At 50.9% G+C, this 15534-nt stretch overlaps 1 protein-coding gene across 3 annotated transcripts in view; it reads left to right on the top strand.

Annotated features, from left to right (window-relative positions):
* P2RY6 (pyrimidinergic receptor P2Y6) overlaps positions 1-15534 on the top strand; it is a 91395-nt gene that overhangs the window by 64219 nt on the left and 11642 nt on the right. The window lies entirely within an intron of this gene.

The raw sequence follows: 15534 nt of genomic DNA, 5'->3' as shown, positions 1-15534 counted from the left end.
CCACGTGACATCCTATGTATTAGTTTTTCGTCGTAAACTGGTTAGTGTTGCTCTGTTGCCATGTTCAACTCAAGAGGTGGCTGCATAGTGGTGGCTGAGGTAAAGAGTATCCTGCAGGCTGTAAGGTGCTCTGGAAATGTAAGCTAATTACTTGTGCTTTATTCCGCTACAGAGGTGCTTTATTCTGCTACTTTGTGCTTTATTCAGCCACAAAGCCCTTTCTTTCCATTGTTCTTTTGACACAGCTTTATTAACACGGCGACAAGGAGGCTTCCTGTGACCCAGCTGCTGCTTCAGTGACACTGTCGCCATTCCCAGCACCTTGGTATTGGGGTTTGGCCCGCGCAAAGCAAGTGGGAACCAGGATGCCCTCCAGCCCTCCTGAGATGCATGGGGGAAGGAGCACATCGGCAAGGGGCTGCCCTGTGTCTGAGCAGGCTGGGGCTGATGCTAGTGGGACTGGGATCTCCAAGAACTGCTGCAAAAATGGGAAACATTCCTGCCCCCCGCCACACACACACACACCCCAATCTCTTCTGTTTCTCACAAAAAACTTTAACTGGTTTGGAATTTTCCAACCAGCTGAGCTTTCTCATCACTGTAACCAAGCAGAGCAGCTCTGACAGCGCTAGGAAGACAAAGGCACTGGCTAGCAAGGCATGGATTCTGTTCCTGAAATGTTTCAGTCCCTCCAAGATTGGGCCCCGTCATGCTAGGTGCTGTAAGTACACGTAGGAGGAGCCGGTCCCTGCCCTGGAGAGCTAGCAGTCTAAACGGACAAAGGATTAGCGGGGAAAGAGCAGCACAGAGAGGTAAAGTGATTTGCCCGTGGTCAATGGCAGAGCTGGGAATAGAGCCCCACATTTCTTGCTACTTCATCCACTGCTCTATGTACTAGGGCAAACTGCTGCTGGACCAAGTGTACGACAGGAGAATGCAGTGTCATTTCCGAAGCGCCTGAGGATTTATTTGGTGCACTCCTTCCAAGGGCAAACAATGGGCTTTGTATTTCTAGTCTCTCTCTATTCTATCCTTAGGTATTTATCCTGCCCTCATCATCACAGTATCTGAGCACCTCCAGTCATGTATTATGTGACAACCCGTGGAACTCATTGCCAGGGGATGTTGTGAATGCCAAAAAGATAACTGGGTTCAAAAATGAATTAGAGGAGTCCTAGCAGGATAGGTCCATCAATGGCTATTACCAAGAGGGTCAGGGATGCACCCCCATGCTTTGTGTGTCCCTAAACCTCTGACTGCCAGATGCTGGGACTGGCTGACAGGGGATGGCTCACTTGATAATTGCCCTATTCTGTTAATTCCTTCTGAAGAACCTTGTCCTTGGCCACTGTTGGAAGACAGGATGCTGAGCTAGATGGACCATTGGTCTGACCCAGGAGGGCCGTTTTTGTGATGTAACTGACATTTGTCACATGTGGTTCATTCTCTCTGTATCCCTCCCCCAGGGGAAGAATTGCGCATAGAGTGGAGGGCTTTTATGTCCATGTTTCTTTACATTTACATTAGAGAAGACAGGTCAGAGAACTGTCTCTTGCCCCGGGAGCAGCAGATGGGGAGGTTTTGATCGCCCTTAATTTCTGGAGTTCATTCCACTGCTTGGATCAGCCCCCCCAGGGAGCTTCACCCTTATTGCAGAGCACTCCACTGTGCCAGAGGGGGCAGTTGTTGACCATAGTCTTCATCCTAGAGCTTTAGATAATCTTAGGCACCCTGGGCCCAGGCCATGGAGCACCGTGAAGAGATGGACCAAGCCCTTGACCCTGACTCTCCGGGAAGCCAGCGTCGGGAGCAGAAGACAGGGACGATGCAGTCTTGGTGGCCTGGGTTGCTGAGGAGACGCGTTGCTGTATTCTGTAGTAGCTGGAGGGAGACATCCTGTCTGATGGGGGTGATACTGAATGAGCCCACCAGATACAGGGAAATCACCCCCTCCCTCCCTGGAGTCTGGTGGCCAGATAGTCACCAGGGCATCCCAGGAGCCTCTTTGGGTACGTCTGCACTGCAGCAAAAAACCCACAGCACTGTCTCTGAGCCTGGGTCAATAGACTCGATCTGGCGGGACTCAAAATTGGCAGTGTAGCCGTTTTGGGCTGGGCTCCAAGACCCACCCGCCTCGCAGGGTTTCAGAGCCTGCCCTCCAGCCCGAGCCTGAATGTCTACACTGCTATTTTTTGACCACCCCCCCGAGCCGCCCGAGTCCGCTGATCCGGGCCAGCAACAGCCGTGCCACAGGGCTTTTAATGCAGTGCAGAGGTACCCTTCCAATACAGAACTCTTATTACCGGGGCGCCGAGCAGCCTCCCGTAGGGGGAATGGAATGGATGGTGCGTGAGCGCGCGCGAGAGAGCAGGGGATTAATAGCGGATACTCAACCCCAGGCCTGGCCCAACTCCCCGTGCAGCACGGGCAGACGCCCTTTATGGCTGGCCTGCTGCACCACGGCTAGTCTCGATCTCTGCCCCCCAAGAAAGAGCTCTGTGCTGGCTTCACAATGACGATAACGCTTTGACTTACAGTTAGCTCTTTCTGCCGGGGGATGTCAACGGGCTTGGCAAATCCTAGCGTGTGTAGCCTCACTACCCCCCCGGGAGAAGTAAGCCGCGGTAGCCATGTTCTTGGGGGCAGGAACCAGACTCAGAGAGGTGGAGTGATTTGCATAAGGACCCAGGAGTACAGTGCTGGCAGAGTTGGGAAAAGAAGCCAGATCCCTGGGCTCCAGCCACAAAACAATCCCTAGCAGCATGCTCAGAGAAGGTCTGCTGGGGATTTAAACACTCCCTGTTCAGAATCTCAGCTGCTGCCGTACCCAGGCTCAGGAGCTAGAGGTGCAGCCTGAACCCCCGGGAGTCCCAGCCACCTCTCCCCCAATCTAATGACTGCAGCAGCCAGTTCTCGAAATGCCAAACACACTCTCAGCCCAGGAGCAGGACAGTCACTTGGGCTGCGGCCACGAGCTCTTCCTCTCATTGGATTCCTTCTCATTTTTGTTTCCTTCTTGGCCCCGGTGAGCCACAGCCTCGGGCTGTCGGGGAGGGGATGTGACACCCAACACATGGCCATTAGAGAGGCTGGAATTGAAAGAGGAATTGGTGGCACCAGGCCCAGCTGCCTTGCAGTAGTTCAGCTCATTGCAATCACAGCACCACATCTGCATAGCCAACTGACCCAGCCCCTGTATCATCCACACGCAGGGCCAGCCTGTCACCCCTTCCCGGACCACCCATTGCCCCTCTCCACAGGGTGCAGGCTCCCAGGGCGGGGAAAGCACCCCTCCAGCCCCTCATCCATTCCCCCTTCCTCCCCCCAGGATTGGAGACCCCTGCCGCATAGGATCCCCCACTGGGGGGAGCAGCTGGCATAATGAAGCTTATTGGTGCAGAGGGAGGGTGGGGCTGTCCCCTGCCCTGCCCCGCCCCGCTCCCAAGAGCTGGAAGAATGAGGGAGGGGGAATGAAGATCCTTTCTGCATCAGGAGGATGGGGACGGACAATGCAGTTCCTCTTCCCAGCTGCCAGCGGGGCTCCTCTCCCAGCTGCTTGGTGGTGGGCAGGAAGGGCAATGGGTACTTTAGCAAAGCTTTTGACACGGTCTCCCACAGTATTCTTGTCAGCAAGTTAAGGAAGTATGGGCTGGATGAATGCACTATAAGGTGGGTAGAAAGCTGGCTAGATTGTCGGGCTCAACGGGTAGTGATCAATGGCTCCATGTCTAGTTGGCAGCCGGTGTCAAGTGGAGTGCCCCAGGGGTCGGTCCTGGGGCCGGTTTTGTTCAATATCTTCATAAATGATCTGGAGGATGGTGTGGATTGCACTCTCAGCAAATTTGCGGATGATACTAAACTGGGAGGAGTGGTAGATACGCTGGAGGGGAGGGATAGGATACAGAAGGACCTAGACAAATTGGAGGTTTGGGCCAAAAGAAATCTGATGAGGTTCAATAAGGATAAGTGCAGGGTCCTGCACTTAGGATGGAAGAATCCAATGCACCGCTACAGACTAGGGACCGAATGGCTAGGCAGCAGTTCTGCGGAAAAGGACCTAGGGGTGACAGTGGACGAGAAGCTGGATATGAGTCAGCAGTGTGCCCTTGTTGCCAAGAAGGCCAATGGCATTTTGGGATGTATAATTAGGGGCATAGCGAGCAGATCGAGGGACGTGATCGTTCCCCTCTATTCGACACTGGTGAGGCCTCATCTGGAGTACTGTGTCCAGTTTTGGGCCCCACACTACAAGAAGGATGTGGATAAATTGGAGAGAGTCCAGCGAAGGGCAACAAAAATGATTAGGGGTCTGGAACACATGACTTATGAGGAGAGGCTGAGGGAACTGGGATTGTTTAGTCTGCAGAAGAGAAGAATGAGGGGGGATTTGATAGCTGCTTTCAACTACCTGAAAGGGGGTTCCAAAGAGGATGGCTCTAGACTGTTCTCAATGGTAGCAGATGACAGAACGAGGAGTAATGGTCTCAAGTTGCAATGGGGGAGGTTTAGATTGGATATTAGGAAAAACTTTTTCACTAGGAGGGTGGTGAAACACTGGAATGCGTTACCTAGGGAGGTGGTAGAATCTCCTTCCTTAGAGGTTTTTAAGGTCAGGCTTGACAAAGCCCTGGCTGGGATGATTTAACTGGGACTTGGTCCTGCTTCGAGCAGGGGGTTGGACTAGATGACCTTCTGGGGTCCCTTCCAACCCTGATATTCTATGATTCTATGATTCTATGGAGCCCATCCCCCAGGAGCCTGGAGTGGGGGAAGTCTCCAGTGGGTTCCAAAGAGGAGGCCCAAGTGGGGAAATCCAGTGCCCTCCCTACCCCAGAGCCAAGAAGGAGCAGGACAGGGTAGAGTCTGGGTGAATTTCACTGAGTGACACAGCTCCTGCTAGACACCCTTCCTGCAGGACAGGAGTTAGGATTTAATGCACTAGCCAGGAGACCCAGGTTCAATTCCCAGATCTGCCCCAGACTCCCTGTGTGACCCTGGGCAAGTCACTCAGTCCCCATTCCCATCCGTACAATGGGGATAACAGCCCTGCCCTGCCTCACAGGGGTGTTGTGAGGCTAAGACTTTAAAGAGTGTGAGGCGCTCAGATGCTCTGAGGATGACGGCTAGGTAAGTAGCTTACAGAGCTAGGACTAGGATGCCAGGAGGATCTCTGTGGGCTTCAGCAGATGGGTTCTGTCTGATGGCTGGCAGATATGTGCAAAGTACTTCCTGCCCTATATGCAGCTCATCACTTCCTCTTTGCAGTCCTTCTTCCCTTGCTGTCCCTTGCCTGTGCTAAAACAGCAGGGAGGGCTCTTAGACCTTAGCAGTAGTGAGCGTTTTCCCCAGTGGCAGCCATTTTACAGCAGCACCGGTTCAAAACCCCTAGTGTAGATTGAAAGCAGCTGTGCACATGGCTGGATTTTGCGGCAGGAGGGGCATTGCCCCCTGTGATGGGTTGGGTCACAGAAACCCCCTAGGGGCTGCCACCTGATGTGCTGAGACTAGCCCGAGCCCGTTTTCCCTGCCAGCTTGGGACTTCAAAATCCCGCCTGGTTGTGCCAGACACGCCAGCCTTCTGCAAACACAGACCCAGGTCTGAACCACATCCCCCAAAAGCTGCAGGCTTAACTGAAAACAGCTTAAGAAGGGCTCCTGTCTCCAGCACCCAGTTGCCCAGTTCCCAATGGGGTCCAAAGCCTAAATAAATCTGTTTTACCCTGTATAAAGATTATACAGGGTAAACTCCTAAATTGTTTGCCGTGTCTAACACTGATAGAGAGATATGCACAGCTGTTCTCCCCCACCCCCATCCCTCCGCTATTAATACATACTCTGGGTTAATTAATATGTAAAAAGTGATTTTATTAAACACAAAAAGTAGGATTTAAGTGGTTCCAAGTAATAACAGACAGAACAAAGTGAATTACGAAGCAAAATAAAATAAAACACGCAAGTCTAAGCCTAGTACAGTAAGAAAACTGAATACAGATAAAATCTCACCCTCAGAGATGTTCCAATAAGCTTCTATCACAGACTGGACGCCTTCCTAGTCTGGGCCCAATCCTTTCCCCTGGTACAGCCCTTGTTCCAGCTCAGGTGGTAGCTAGGGGATTTCTCATGATTGCAGCCCCCTTTGTTCCACCTCTTTATATATCTTTTGCACAAGGCAGGAATCCTTTGTCCCTCTCTGGGTTCCCACCCCTCCCTTTAAATGGAAAAGCACCAGGTTAAAGATGGATTCCAATTCATGTGACATCATCACATGGCCCTGTAAGACTCCAAGCCATAGGCGCTGACTTCTTCTGGCGCCGGTGAGTGCTCGACCCCGCCCTCACCTCTGCCCCCGGCCCGCCCCCATTCCAACTCTTCCCCCAGAGTCCCTGCCCCAACTCCGCCCTCTCCCGCCGCCCCCATTCCAACCCCTTACCCAAAGTCCCCACCCCAATTCCGCCCCCTCCCTGCCCCTATTCGACTCCTTCCCCAAATCCCCACCTCTTTCCCCACCTCCTCCTGTGACCGTACCACGTTCCCGCTTCTCCCCCCTCCCTCCCAGCGCCTGCTACAGCTGTTTGGCAGCAGCAAGCACTGGGAGGGAGGGAGGAGCGGAGACACTCTGGGAGGAGGCAGAGGAGGAGGTGAGGCAGGGCGGGGGGAGATTTGCACCCACTGGCAGCCAAGCACCCACTAATTTTTCCCCCGTGGGTGCACCAGCCCCGGACCACCCACGGAGTCGGCGCCTCTGCTCCAAGCCCTCATTCCTCCCAGCCTGGCGCACAGGAAGGCCTGCCGGCAAACAGAGCCGTCCACAGTCAGTTGTCCTGGCTGATGGGAGCCATCAAGATTCCAAACCACCATTAATGGCCCCCACGTTGCATAGGACCTCGGTTATAGTTCATATTTCTCGGTTCAGATACAAGAGTGATACGTTTGTACAAAAAGGATGACCACGCTCAGTAGATTACAAGCTTTGTAATGACAAGAGACCTTTTGCATGAAGCGTATTTCGGTTACATTGTATTCACACTCAGTAGCATATTTTCATAAAATCGTATAGAGTGCAACGTCCCATGCCCCCAACCTGCAAGCCTCAGGCAGGCCGCCTTAGGGCACGTCTTGGCTAGCAACGGCAGCGCTCTAAGGTGGCTGGAAAGAAACCACCCCCATGAGGGGAGTAGCTCCCAGCGCTCGTGCACTGTCTACACTGCCACGTTGCAGCGCTGAAACTTGCGGTGCTCAGGGGGGTGTTTTTTCACACCCCTGAGCGAGAAAGCTGCAGCGCTGTAAAGTGGCAGTGTGGACAAGGCCTTAGTGCAGCGGTGGCCAGCCTGTGGCTCTGGAAGTTAATATGCGGCTCCTTGTACAGGCACCGACTCCGGGGCTGGAGCTACAGGTGCAAACTTTCCAATGTGCCGGGGGTGGGGGGAGGTCTCTGCTCGACCCCTGGCTCTGCCACAGGCCCTGCCCCGAGTCCACCCCTTCCTGCCGCCTCCCCTGAGCCTGCCATGCCCTCGCTCCTTCCCCTCCCCCCAGAGCCTCCTGCACGCCACGAAACAGCTGATCGGGAGGTGTGGGGAGGGAGGGGGAGGCGCTGATCGTCGGGGCTGCCGGTGGGTGGGAGGTGCTGGGAGCGTGGGAGGCGGAGCTGATGGGGGGCTGACGATGTATTACTGTGGCTCTTTGGCAAAGTACATTGGTAAATTCTGGCTCCTTCTCAGGCTCAGGTTGGCCCTCCCCTGCCTTAGGGCATGGCTACACTTGCAGATGTAGAGTGCTGGGAGTTAAACCGGCCTTCAGAGACCGCAGCAGGGAAAACGCTGCCGTGTGTTCACACTGTCAGCTGCAAGCGCACTGGCGTGGCCGCATTAGCAGCCCTTGCAACGCCACAAAGAGCAGTGCATTGTGGTAGCTATCCCAGTGTGCAAGTGGCTGCAACATGCTTTACAAATGGGGCGGGGGAGGTGGAGTGTGACAAGGAGTGTGTGGTGTGTATGTGGGGGGAGAGACAGTGTGATTTGGGGGGCTGAGAGTGTGTCAGCATGCTGTCTTGTAAGTTCAGACAGCAGCAGACCGCCCTCCCCCCGCCCCCGACACACACCACACACACTCACAACAGTCACGCTGACACCTGGGCATTTCAGCCGGGGCGCAGCAAGCGTTATGCTTCTCGTGGAGGTGGATTATCAAGAGCACTAAAGCTGCAGAGTCCAGGCGCTCTATGTGCCTTGCCAGTGTGGACACCTCAGGAGTTACGGCGCCCGGGGCCGCTTTAATGGGCTCTAACTTGCAAGTGTAGCCAAGCCCTACGTGTGCAATATAAGGAGTTCTGCAGAGGAGACAGGAGACTGCTCCCAGCTTGCGCCCCTGAGGCAGGGAGTCAGAATTTTGTTTATAAAGACAGGTTTCAGAGTAGCAGCCGTGTTAGTCTGTATTCGCAAAAAGAAAAGGAGGACTTGTGGCACCTTAAATTGGTTAGTCTCTAAGGTGCCACAAGTACTCCTTTTCTTTTTGTTTATAAACACAGTGATTAACAGGTGATTAAGATAAGAAAGGGCTGTTAGGATGTTTCCTAAAGTTAAATGATCTGTTCCAAGCTTGGTGAACTGCAAAAAGTAGTCTAAATGATAGAAAGTAATTGTAGACTAATTACTAATATCTTTCTATGAGAAGATAACTGATTTTTTAGACAAAGGAAATGCAGTAGATCTAATCTACCTGGATGTCAGTAAGGCATTTAATACAGTTCCACATGAGAAATTATTAGTTAAACTGGAGAAGATGGGAATTAATATGAGAACTGAAAGTTGGATAAAGAACTATTTAAAGGGGAGACTACAACAGGTCACACTGAAAGGTGAATTGTCAGGCGAGAGGGAGGTTACTAGTGAAGTTCCTCAGGGATCAGTCTTAGGACCAATCTTATTTAACATTTTTATTAATGACCTTGGCACAAAAAGTGGGAGTGTGCTAATAAAATCTGCAGATGGTGCAAAGTTGGGAGGTATTGCCAATATGGAGGGGACCAGAATATCATAATGAAGATCTGGAGAACCTTGTAAACTGGAGTAATAGAAATGGGATGAAATTTAATAGTGCAAAGTGCAAGGTCATGCACTTGGGGGACTAACAGCAAGAATTTTTGCTATAAACTGGGGACTTATCAGTTGGAAGTGACAGAGGAGGAGAAAGACCTGGGTGTATTGGTTGATCACAGGATGACTAGGAGCCAGCAATGTGATACGGCCGTGAAAAAAGCTAATGCGGTCTTGGGATGCATCAGGCAAGGTATTTCTAGTAGAGACAGGGAGGTGTGAGTACAATTACACAAGGCACTGGTGAGACCTCACCTGGAATACTGCGTGCAGTTCTGGTCTCCCATGTTTAAGAAAGATGAATTCAAACTGGAACAGATGCAGAGAAGGGCTACTGGGATGATCTGAGGAATGAAAAACCTGCCTTATGAGAGGAGACTCGAAGAGCTTGGCTTGTCTAGCCTAACCAAAAGAAGGCTGAGGGGAAATATAATTTCTTTCTATAAATACTTCAGAGAGATAAATACCAGGGCGGGAGAGGAGTTATTTAAGTTAAGCACCAATGTGGACCCCAGAACAAATGGATATAAACTGGCCATCAACAAGTTTAGGCTTGAAATTAGATGGCGGTTTCTAACCATCAGAGGAGTGAAGTTCTGGAGCAGCATCCCAAGGGAAGCAGCGGCGGCAAAAAACCTAACTGGCTTCAAGTCTAAGCTTGATAAGTTTATGCAGGGGATGGTGAGATGGGACTGCCTACAGTGGCATATAGCCAGTCTGCGACTGCTAGCAGCAAAAATCCCCAACGGCTGGAGATGGGACACTAGATGGGGAGAGCTCTGAGTTACTACAGAGAATTCTTTCCAAGTTATCTTCCTGGTGAGTCTTGCCCACATGCTCAGGATCTAACTGATTGCCATATTTGGGGTTGGGAAATAATTTTCCCCCAGATCAGATTGGCAAAGACCCTGGTGGTTTTATGTCTTCCTCTGCAGCATGGGACCTGGGTCACCTGCAGGTTTAAAATAATGTAAATGATGTCTAAATAGTGTAACTTGAAGTCTTTAAACCATGATTTGAGAACTTCAGTGACTCAGCCAGAGGTTATGGATCTATTACAGGAGTGGGTGGGTGAGGTTCTGTGGCCTGCAAGGTGCAGAAGGTCAGACTAAATGATCATGATGGTCACTTCTAACATCAGTAAGTGTATCTGAGTAAGAATAAACATTACAATTTTAAACCTAACCAGTGTCCCTTAAGTGACTTACCACAAGATGACAGAACATGTTAGTATTAGAGCTGAGTGGGTCTAACATTTAATTTTCTTTCTTGATATAGGAATTAGATACAGTGCTCCTGTCAGATAATTTCTAAGTTGTTATCTGCAAAAAAAACCATATAGTTTTCAGTTGCCTACGTAGTCCTGGAATCATGGTTAAAGTTGCCCTCCTCTCCCCCTCCCCCCAGAAAAATCTGAAATGGTGCCCCTCTGGGCAGGCACGGAATTTTCCCCTCGCACACACATGCGGCCCCATTGGCCTGACTGGAGCTGCTCCTCCCCCAAAAAATATAAAAGTCAAACTATGCCTATGGCTGTGCACCTTACTCCAGCTTCAGGCAAACTCCACCAGCACAAATAATGCGCTGTAGTGGCTGTGTCAGTGGGTAGGAAGTTGGCTAGATTGTCGGGCTCAACGGGCAGTGATCAATGGCTCTGTGTCTCGTTGGCAGCCGGTATCAAGTGGAGTGCCCCAAGGTTCGGTCCTGGGGCCGGTTTTGTTCGATATCTTCATTAATGATCTGGAGGATGGTGTGGATTGCACCCTCAGCAAGGTTGCAGATGACACTAAACTGGGAGGAGAGGTAGATATTGGAGGGCAGGGATAGGATACAGAGGGACCTAGACAAATTGGAGGATTGGGCCAAAAGAAATCTGATGAGGTTCAACAAGGACAAGTGCAGAGTCCTGCACGTAGGACGGAAGAATCCAATGCACCGCAACAGACTAGGGACCAAGTGGCTAGGCAGCAGTTCTGCAGAAAAGGACCTAAGGGTGACAGTGGACCAGAAGCTGGATATGAGTCAACAGTGTGCCCTTGTTGCCAAGAAGGCTAACAGCATTTTGGGCTGTATAAGTAGGAGCATTGCCTACAGATCGAGGGACGTGATCGTTCCCCTCTATTCAACATTGGTGAGGCCTCATCTGGAGTACTGTGTCCCATTTTGGGCCCCACACTACAAGAAGGATGTGAAAAAATTGTAAGGAGTCCAGCGGAGGGCAACAAAAATGATTAGGGGACTGGAACACATGACTTATGAGGAGAGGCTGAGGGAACTGGGATTGTTTAGTCTGCGGAAGAGAAGAATGAGGGGGGATTTGATAGCTGTTTTCAACTACCTGAAAGGTGGTTCCAAAGAGGATGGATCTAGACTGTTCTCAGTGGTACCAGATGACAGAACAAGGAGTAATGGTCTCAAGTTGCAGTGGGGGAGGTTTAGGTTGGATATTAGGAAAAACTTTTTCACTAGGAGGGTGGTGAAGCAATGCAGTGGGTTACCTAGGGAGATGGTGGAATCTCCTTCCTTAGAAGTTTTTAAGGTCAGGCTTGACAAAGCCCTGGCTGGGATGATTTAGTTGGGGATTGGTCCTGCTTTGAGTAGGGGGTTGGACTAGATGACCTCCTGAGGTCCCTTCCAACCCTGATATTCTGTGATTCTATGATTCTAAAATCCCCAGTATAGACAAGGCCTAAGACACGCTTTGGACCAGTTAATGAGCTCCCATGGCAATGAGATAGCCCAGCCTGGCTAACCAGGACCATGTTCCCAAGGCTTCATCTGCTGGCAGGAATCTCCAGGGCTGTGCAGATCCCATGGCACCCGCTCATTCATAAATCCCTGCTGATGGGTGCAACAACAGGAATAGTGGTGGCATATGCCTGGGGCCAGATTCTGCAGTGGTGGCCTGTAGGAACCCCAGAGTAGCTCCATTGGCTATTACTCTGGATTTACACCAGTGTCACTGAGAGCAGAAGTTAGTCCACTGTGTATAAAATTACATGGATAGACACTTAAGGCAAAATGTTCGAACTTGCGGTGCCTAAACAACAGAGGTCTAGTTTTCATAGGTGAGCAGAATCTATCACTCACACGGACGTCACAGGGACTGTGCAGCAGCTCTGAAATTCAGGCATCAGACCACCTGCACTGGTGGAGTTCTATGTTAACCGGATATTATACTACATAGCATAAAAACGTATGTTTTTACGCATGCGTGTGTGTACATATGCATATGTGTATCTCAGAATAGCAGCCATATAGTCATGAGACGAAAGCTGTATCTGCCCGGTTAATTTCACTTTTACCTGATATCATACAAAGTGGCACCACACAAAACTTGTAAAGGAACTGTACAAGGAAATCATCCAAGGGAGAGGGGGTCAGCGCTGTTAGATGGGAGTCCAAGACACGGCCTGTGGGCCGGATCTGTTTTCAATTGTGTAGTCACATAGCCTGCATGGCACAGTCAGATGCTGTAGCTCAGCTTTAATATTAAACAAAAGGTAAGTTTCTAGCCTGGCTGCCGAGAGACCCTTCCCAATGTGAATCAAACGTAATGGATGCAGTACGGCTTGCCTGCGTCTGCAGATAGCCTGAGACAATGGCTTAGAGGGGTGAACTCCCCTGACCCCTATTACTCTGACTTTAAGTGACATGTCAACTTTAAATGAGCAGATCTGGGCTCCCATGTTTAAGAAAGATGAATTCAAGCTGGAACAGGTGCAGAGAAGGGCTACTAGGATGATCCAAGGAATGAAAAACCTGCCTTATGCGAGGAGACTCAAAGAGCTTCACTTGTTTACCCTAACCAAACGAAGGCTGAGGAGAGATATGATTGCTCTCTATGAATACATCAGAGGGATAAATACCAGGGAGAGAGAGGAGTTATTTAAATTAAGCACCAATGTGGACACAAGAACAAATAGATATAAACTGGCCATCAACAAGTTTAGGCTGGAGCAGCCTCCCAAGAGGAGCAGTGGGGGCGGAAAACCTAACTGGCTTCAGGCCTGAGCTTGGTAAGCTTATGGAGAAGACAGTGTGACAAGACTGCCCACACTGGCATACAGCGGATCTGCGACCGCTAATAGCAAATATCTCCAACAGCAGTGATGGGACACTAGATGGGGAGGGCTCTGAGTTACTACAGAGAAACCTTTCCCAGGTGTCTCGCTGGTGGGTCTTGCCCATATGCTCAGGGTCTAACTGATCACCATATTTGGTGGCGGGAAGGCATTTTCCCCTAGGTCAGTTTGGCAGAGACCTTGGGGGTTTTTCACCTTCCTCTGCAGCATGGGGCATGGGCCACTTGCAGGTTTAAACTAGGGTAAATGGTAGATTCTCTGTAACTTGAAGTCTTTCGATCATGATTTGAGGACTTCAGTAACTCAGCCACAGGTTATGGGTCTATCGAAGCAGTGGATGGGTGGGGTTCTGTGGCCTGCGGTGTGCAGGAGGTCAGACTAGAAGATGACCACGCAGGTCCCTTCTGGCCTTAAAGTCTGTGAGAACTCATTAATCACTGCCCATTCTAGAGGGTAGGGTGGGAGCTGCTGCAGGGGGGGAAATGCAGAGGACAGGACAGAGGAGACTGAGAGAGAGCAGGGAGAAGGAGAGAAACAGAAAGGACGGGGAAAGGAGAGAAACAAAGGGCAGGAACAACAGTGGCCACAAGGGGAACAGACTTTTCGCTCTGATGACGACTGCAGCGGTAACACCTGCACTAACAGTGAATAAATGTTCAGTCACTACAAACAGGCTGTACTTGTCCCCTCAATTTCTGTGCAGACCTCCTCCAGCCACCAGTGGGTGTGCAGGGTGCTCTGGGGGGGTGGAATATATACACCTGAAATGATGCTCCAGCCCCAGGCACCATAATTACCCTACAATTCCACCGTCTCCCCTCAGTGCATTGGACACCCCTCCTCTCGTCCATCTCCACGGGCCGGGGCAGCGTTGTTACCTCTACCGCTCGTACTCCGACTGCTCTAGTTTTAAATGTCTCACGCAATGGAGTGTTTTTCCCTTGTCCTTGGGAGTCCGTTCCACGGCCCATTACAGCTCGCCATTAGGAAGTTCCTGCTGATACTCAACCTAGAGTCTCCTTGGCTAATTGTTCATAAATCTTCCTTTCTACGAGGGCTTCTTGCTCTCGGTTTAACTAAGCTTTTTCGTCCCAACAGCGCTCTTGGGACGAACAAGCTGGTGTCACGGGGGTTATATTGCTTTCTGTAAATACATCTCCCTTCCAATGGTTCTTCTAGTCCTTCATTTTCTACCTGTGAGAAATTCCTACTGTACTAGGGCTGTCAATTAAGCGCAGTTAATTTTGTTTTCCGTTAATTGCAGGCGTTAAGACGTTAATTTTTTCGTCAATTAATCGTATAAGTCTGGGCGGGGAGGGAGACATTGGTGGGTGGGGTGGGGGGGGCAGCATGGGGCTAAAGCCCCAGCCCAGAGTTCGGGGGGGAAAGGTGCCGAAATCCCAGCCCACAGCTTTGCCAGCAGCCGGGGAGGGGGGCCTGAAGCCCCAGCCCTGGAGCCCCAAGTGGGTCTGGAGCCCAGAGCCCCACACCCTGAGGGGGGCTGAAGCCTGGAGCCCCACGCCCCAAACCCCCTACCCTGAGTGGGGCTGAAGCCCTAAGCCCCTCGGGGCTGAAGGTGTGTGTGTGGGGGGGATCACACTTTTTTTAAGTCCAAATGGGGTCACCAGCACAAAAGACTTGAGAGACGCTGCCATAGAGAACAGGGGCCTGGCGAGCTCAGCCTCCCTGCCTCAGCCTCTCCTCGCCGGCCGCATGCAGAGTCCCTGAGGTGAAATCCACCCTCCCTTGCAAACAAGGGCTCGCTCAGCTGAAGGGAGTTATGCAAACATCATAATCGTTCATTTGTAAGTTCTCCTTGCATGATAAAGATTGCACTGCAATATGTGAACGAGGTGAATTGAAATGATGTTTCTTCTGTTTATCTTTCTTACGGTGCAAATATTTGTAATCAAACTGAATACTATAAAGTGAGCTCTGTGTGCTTTGTATTCTGTGTTGTAATTGAAATCAATATATTTGCAAATATAGAAAACCCAAAAAAATATCTTTTAAAAAAGGATTCTATTATTGCTTAACAGTGTGATTAAAACTGCAGTTAATCACAATTAATTGTTTTAATTGCTCGACAGCCCTAATTCCTCGATAATGAGTCAGACCAACCGTAGCACCCACCGGCCCCAACCAAGAGCAGCGCCCCCTTGCGCCAGGCGCCGCACAAGAACAGAGCGAGACGGCCCCTGCCCCAAAGGCAGTCTAAATAAGACAAGGCAGACAGACCACGGAGGGGAAAACAGAGGTGAAGTGACTTGCCCAGGATCACACAGGGAATTAGTGGCAGGGCTGGGAATAAAAGTCAGGTCTCACGATGCCCCGCTTGCTAGCCCATGCTGCCGCCC

This window comes from Chelonia mydas, chromosome 1 (assembly GCF_015237465.2).
Source record: "Chelonia mydas isolate rCheMyd1 chromosome 1, rCheMyd1.pri.v2, whole genome shotgun sequence".
In the NCBI taxonomy this organism is placed as follows: domain Eukaryota; kingdom Metazoa; phylum Chordata; order Testudines; family Cheloniidae; genus Chelonia; species Chelonia mydas.
Note: the sequence above shows the minus strand (reverse complement) of the source record. Positions and strands in the feature narration are given on the sequence as shown.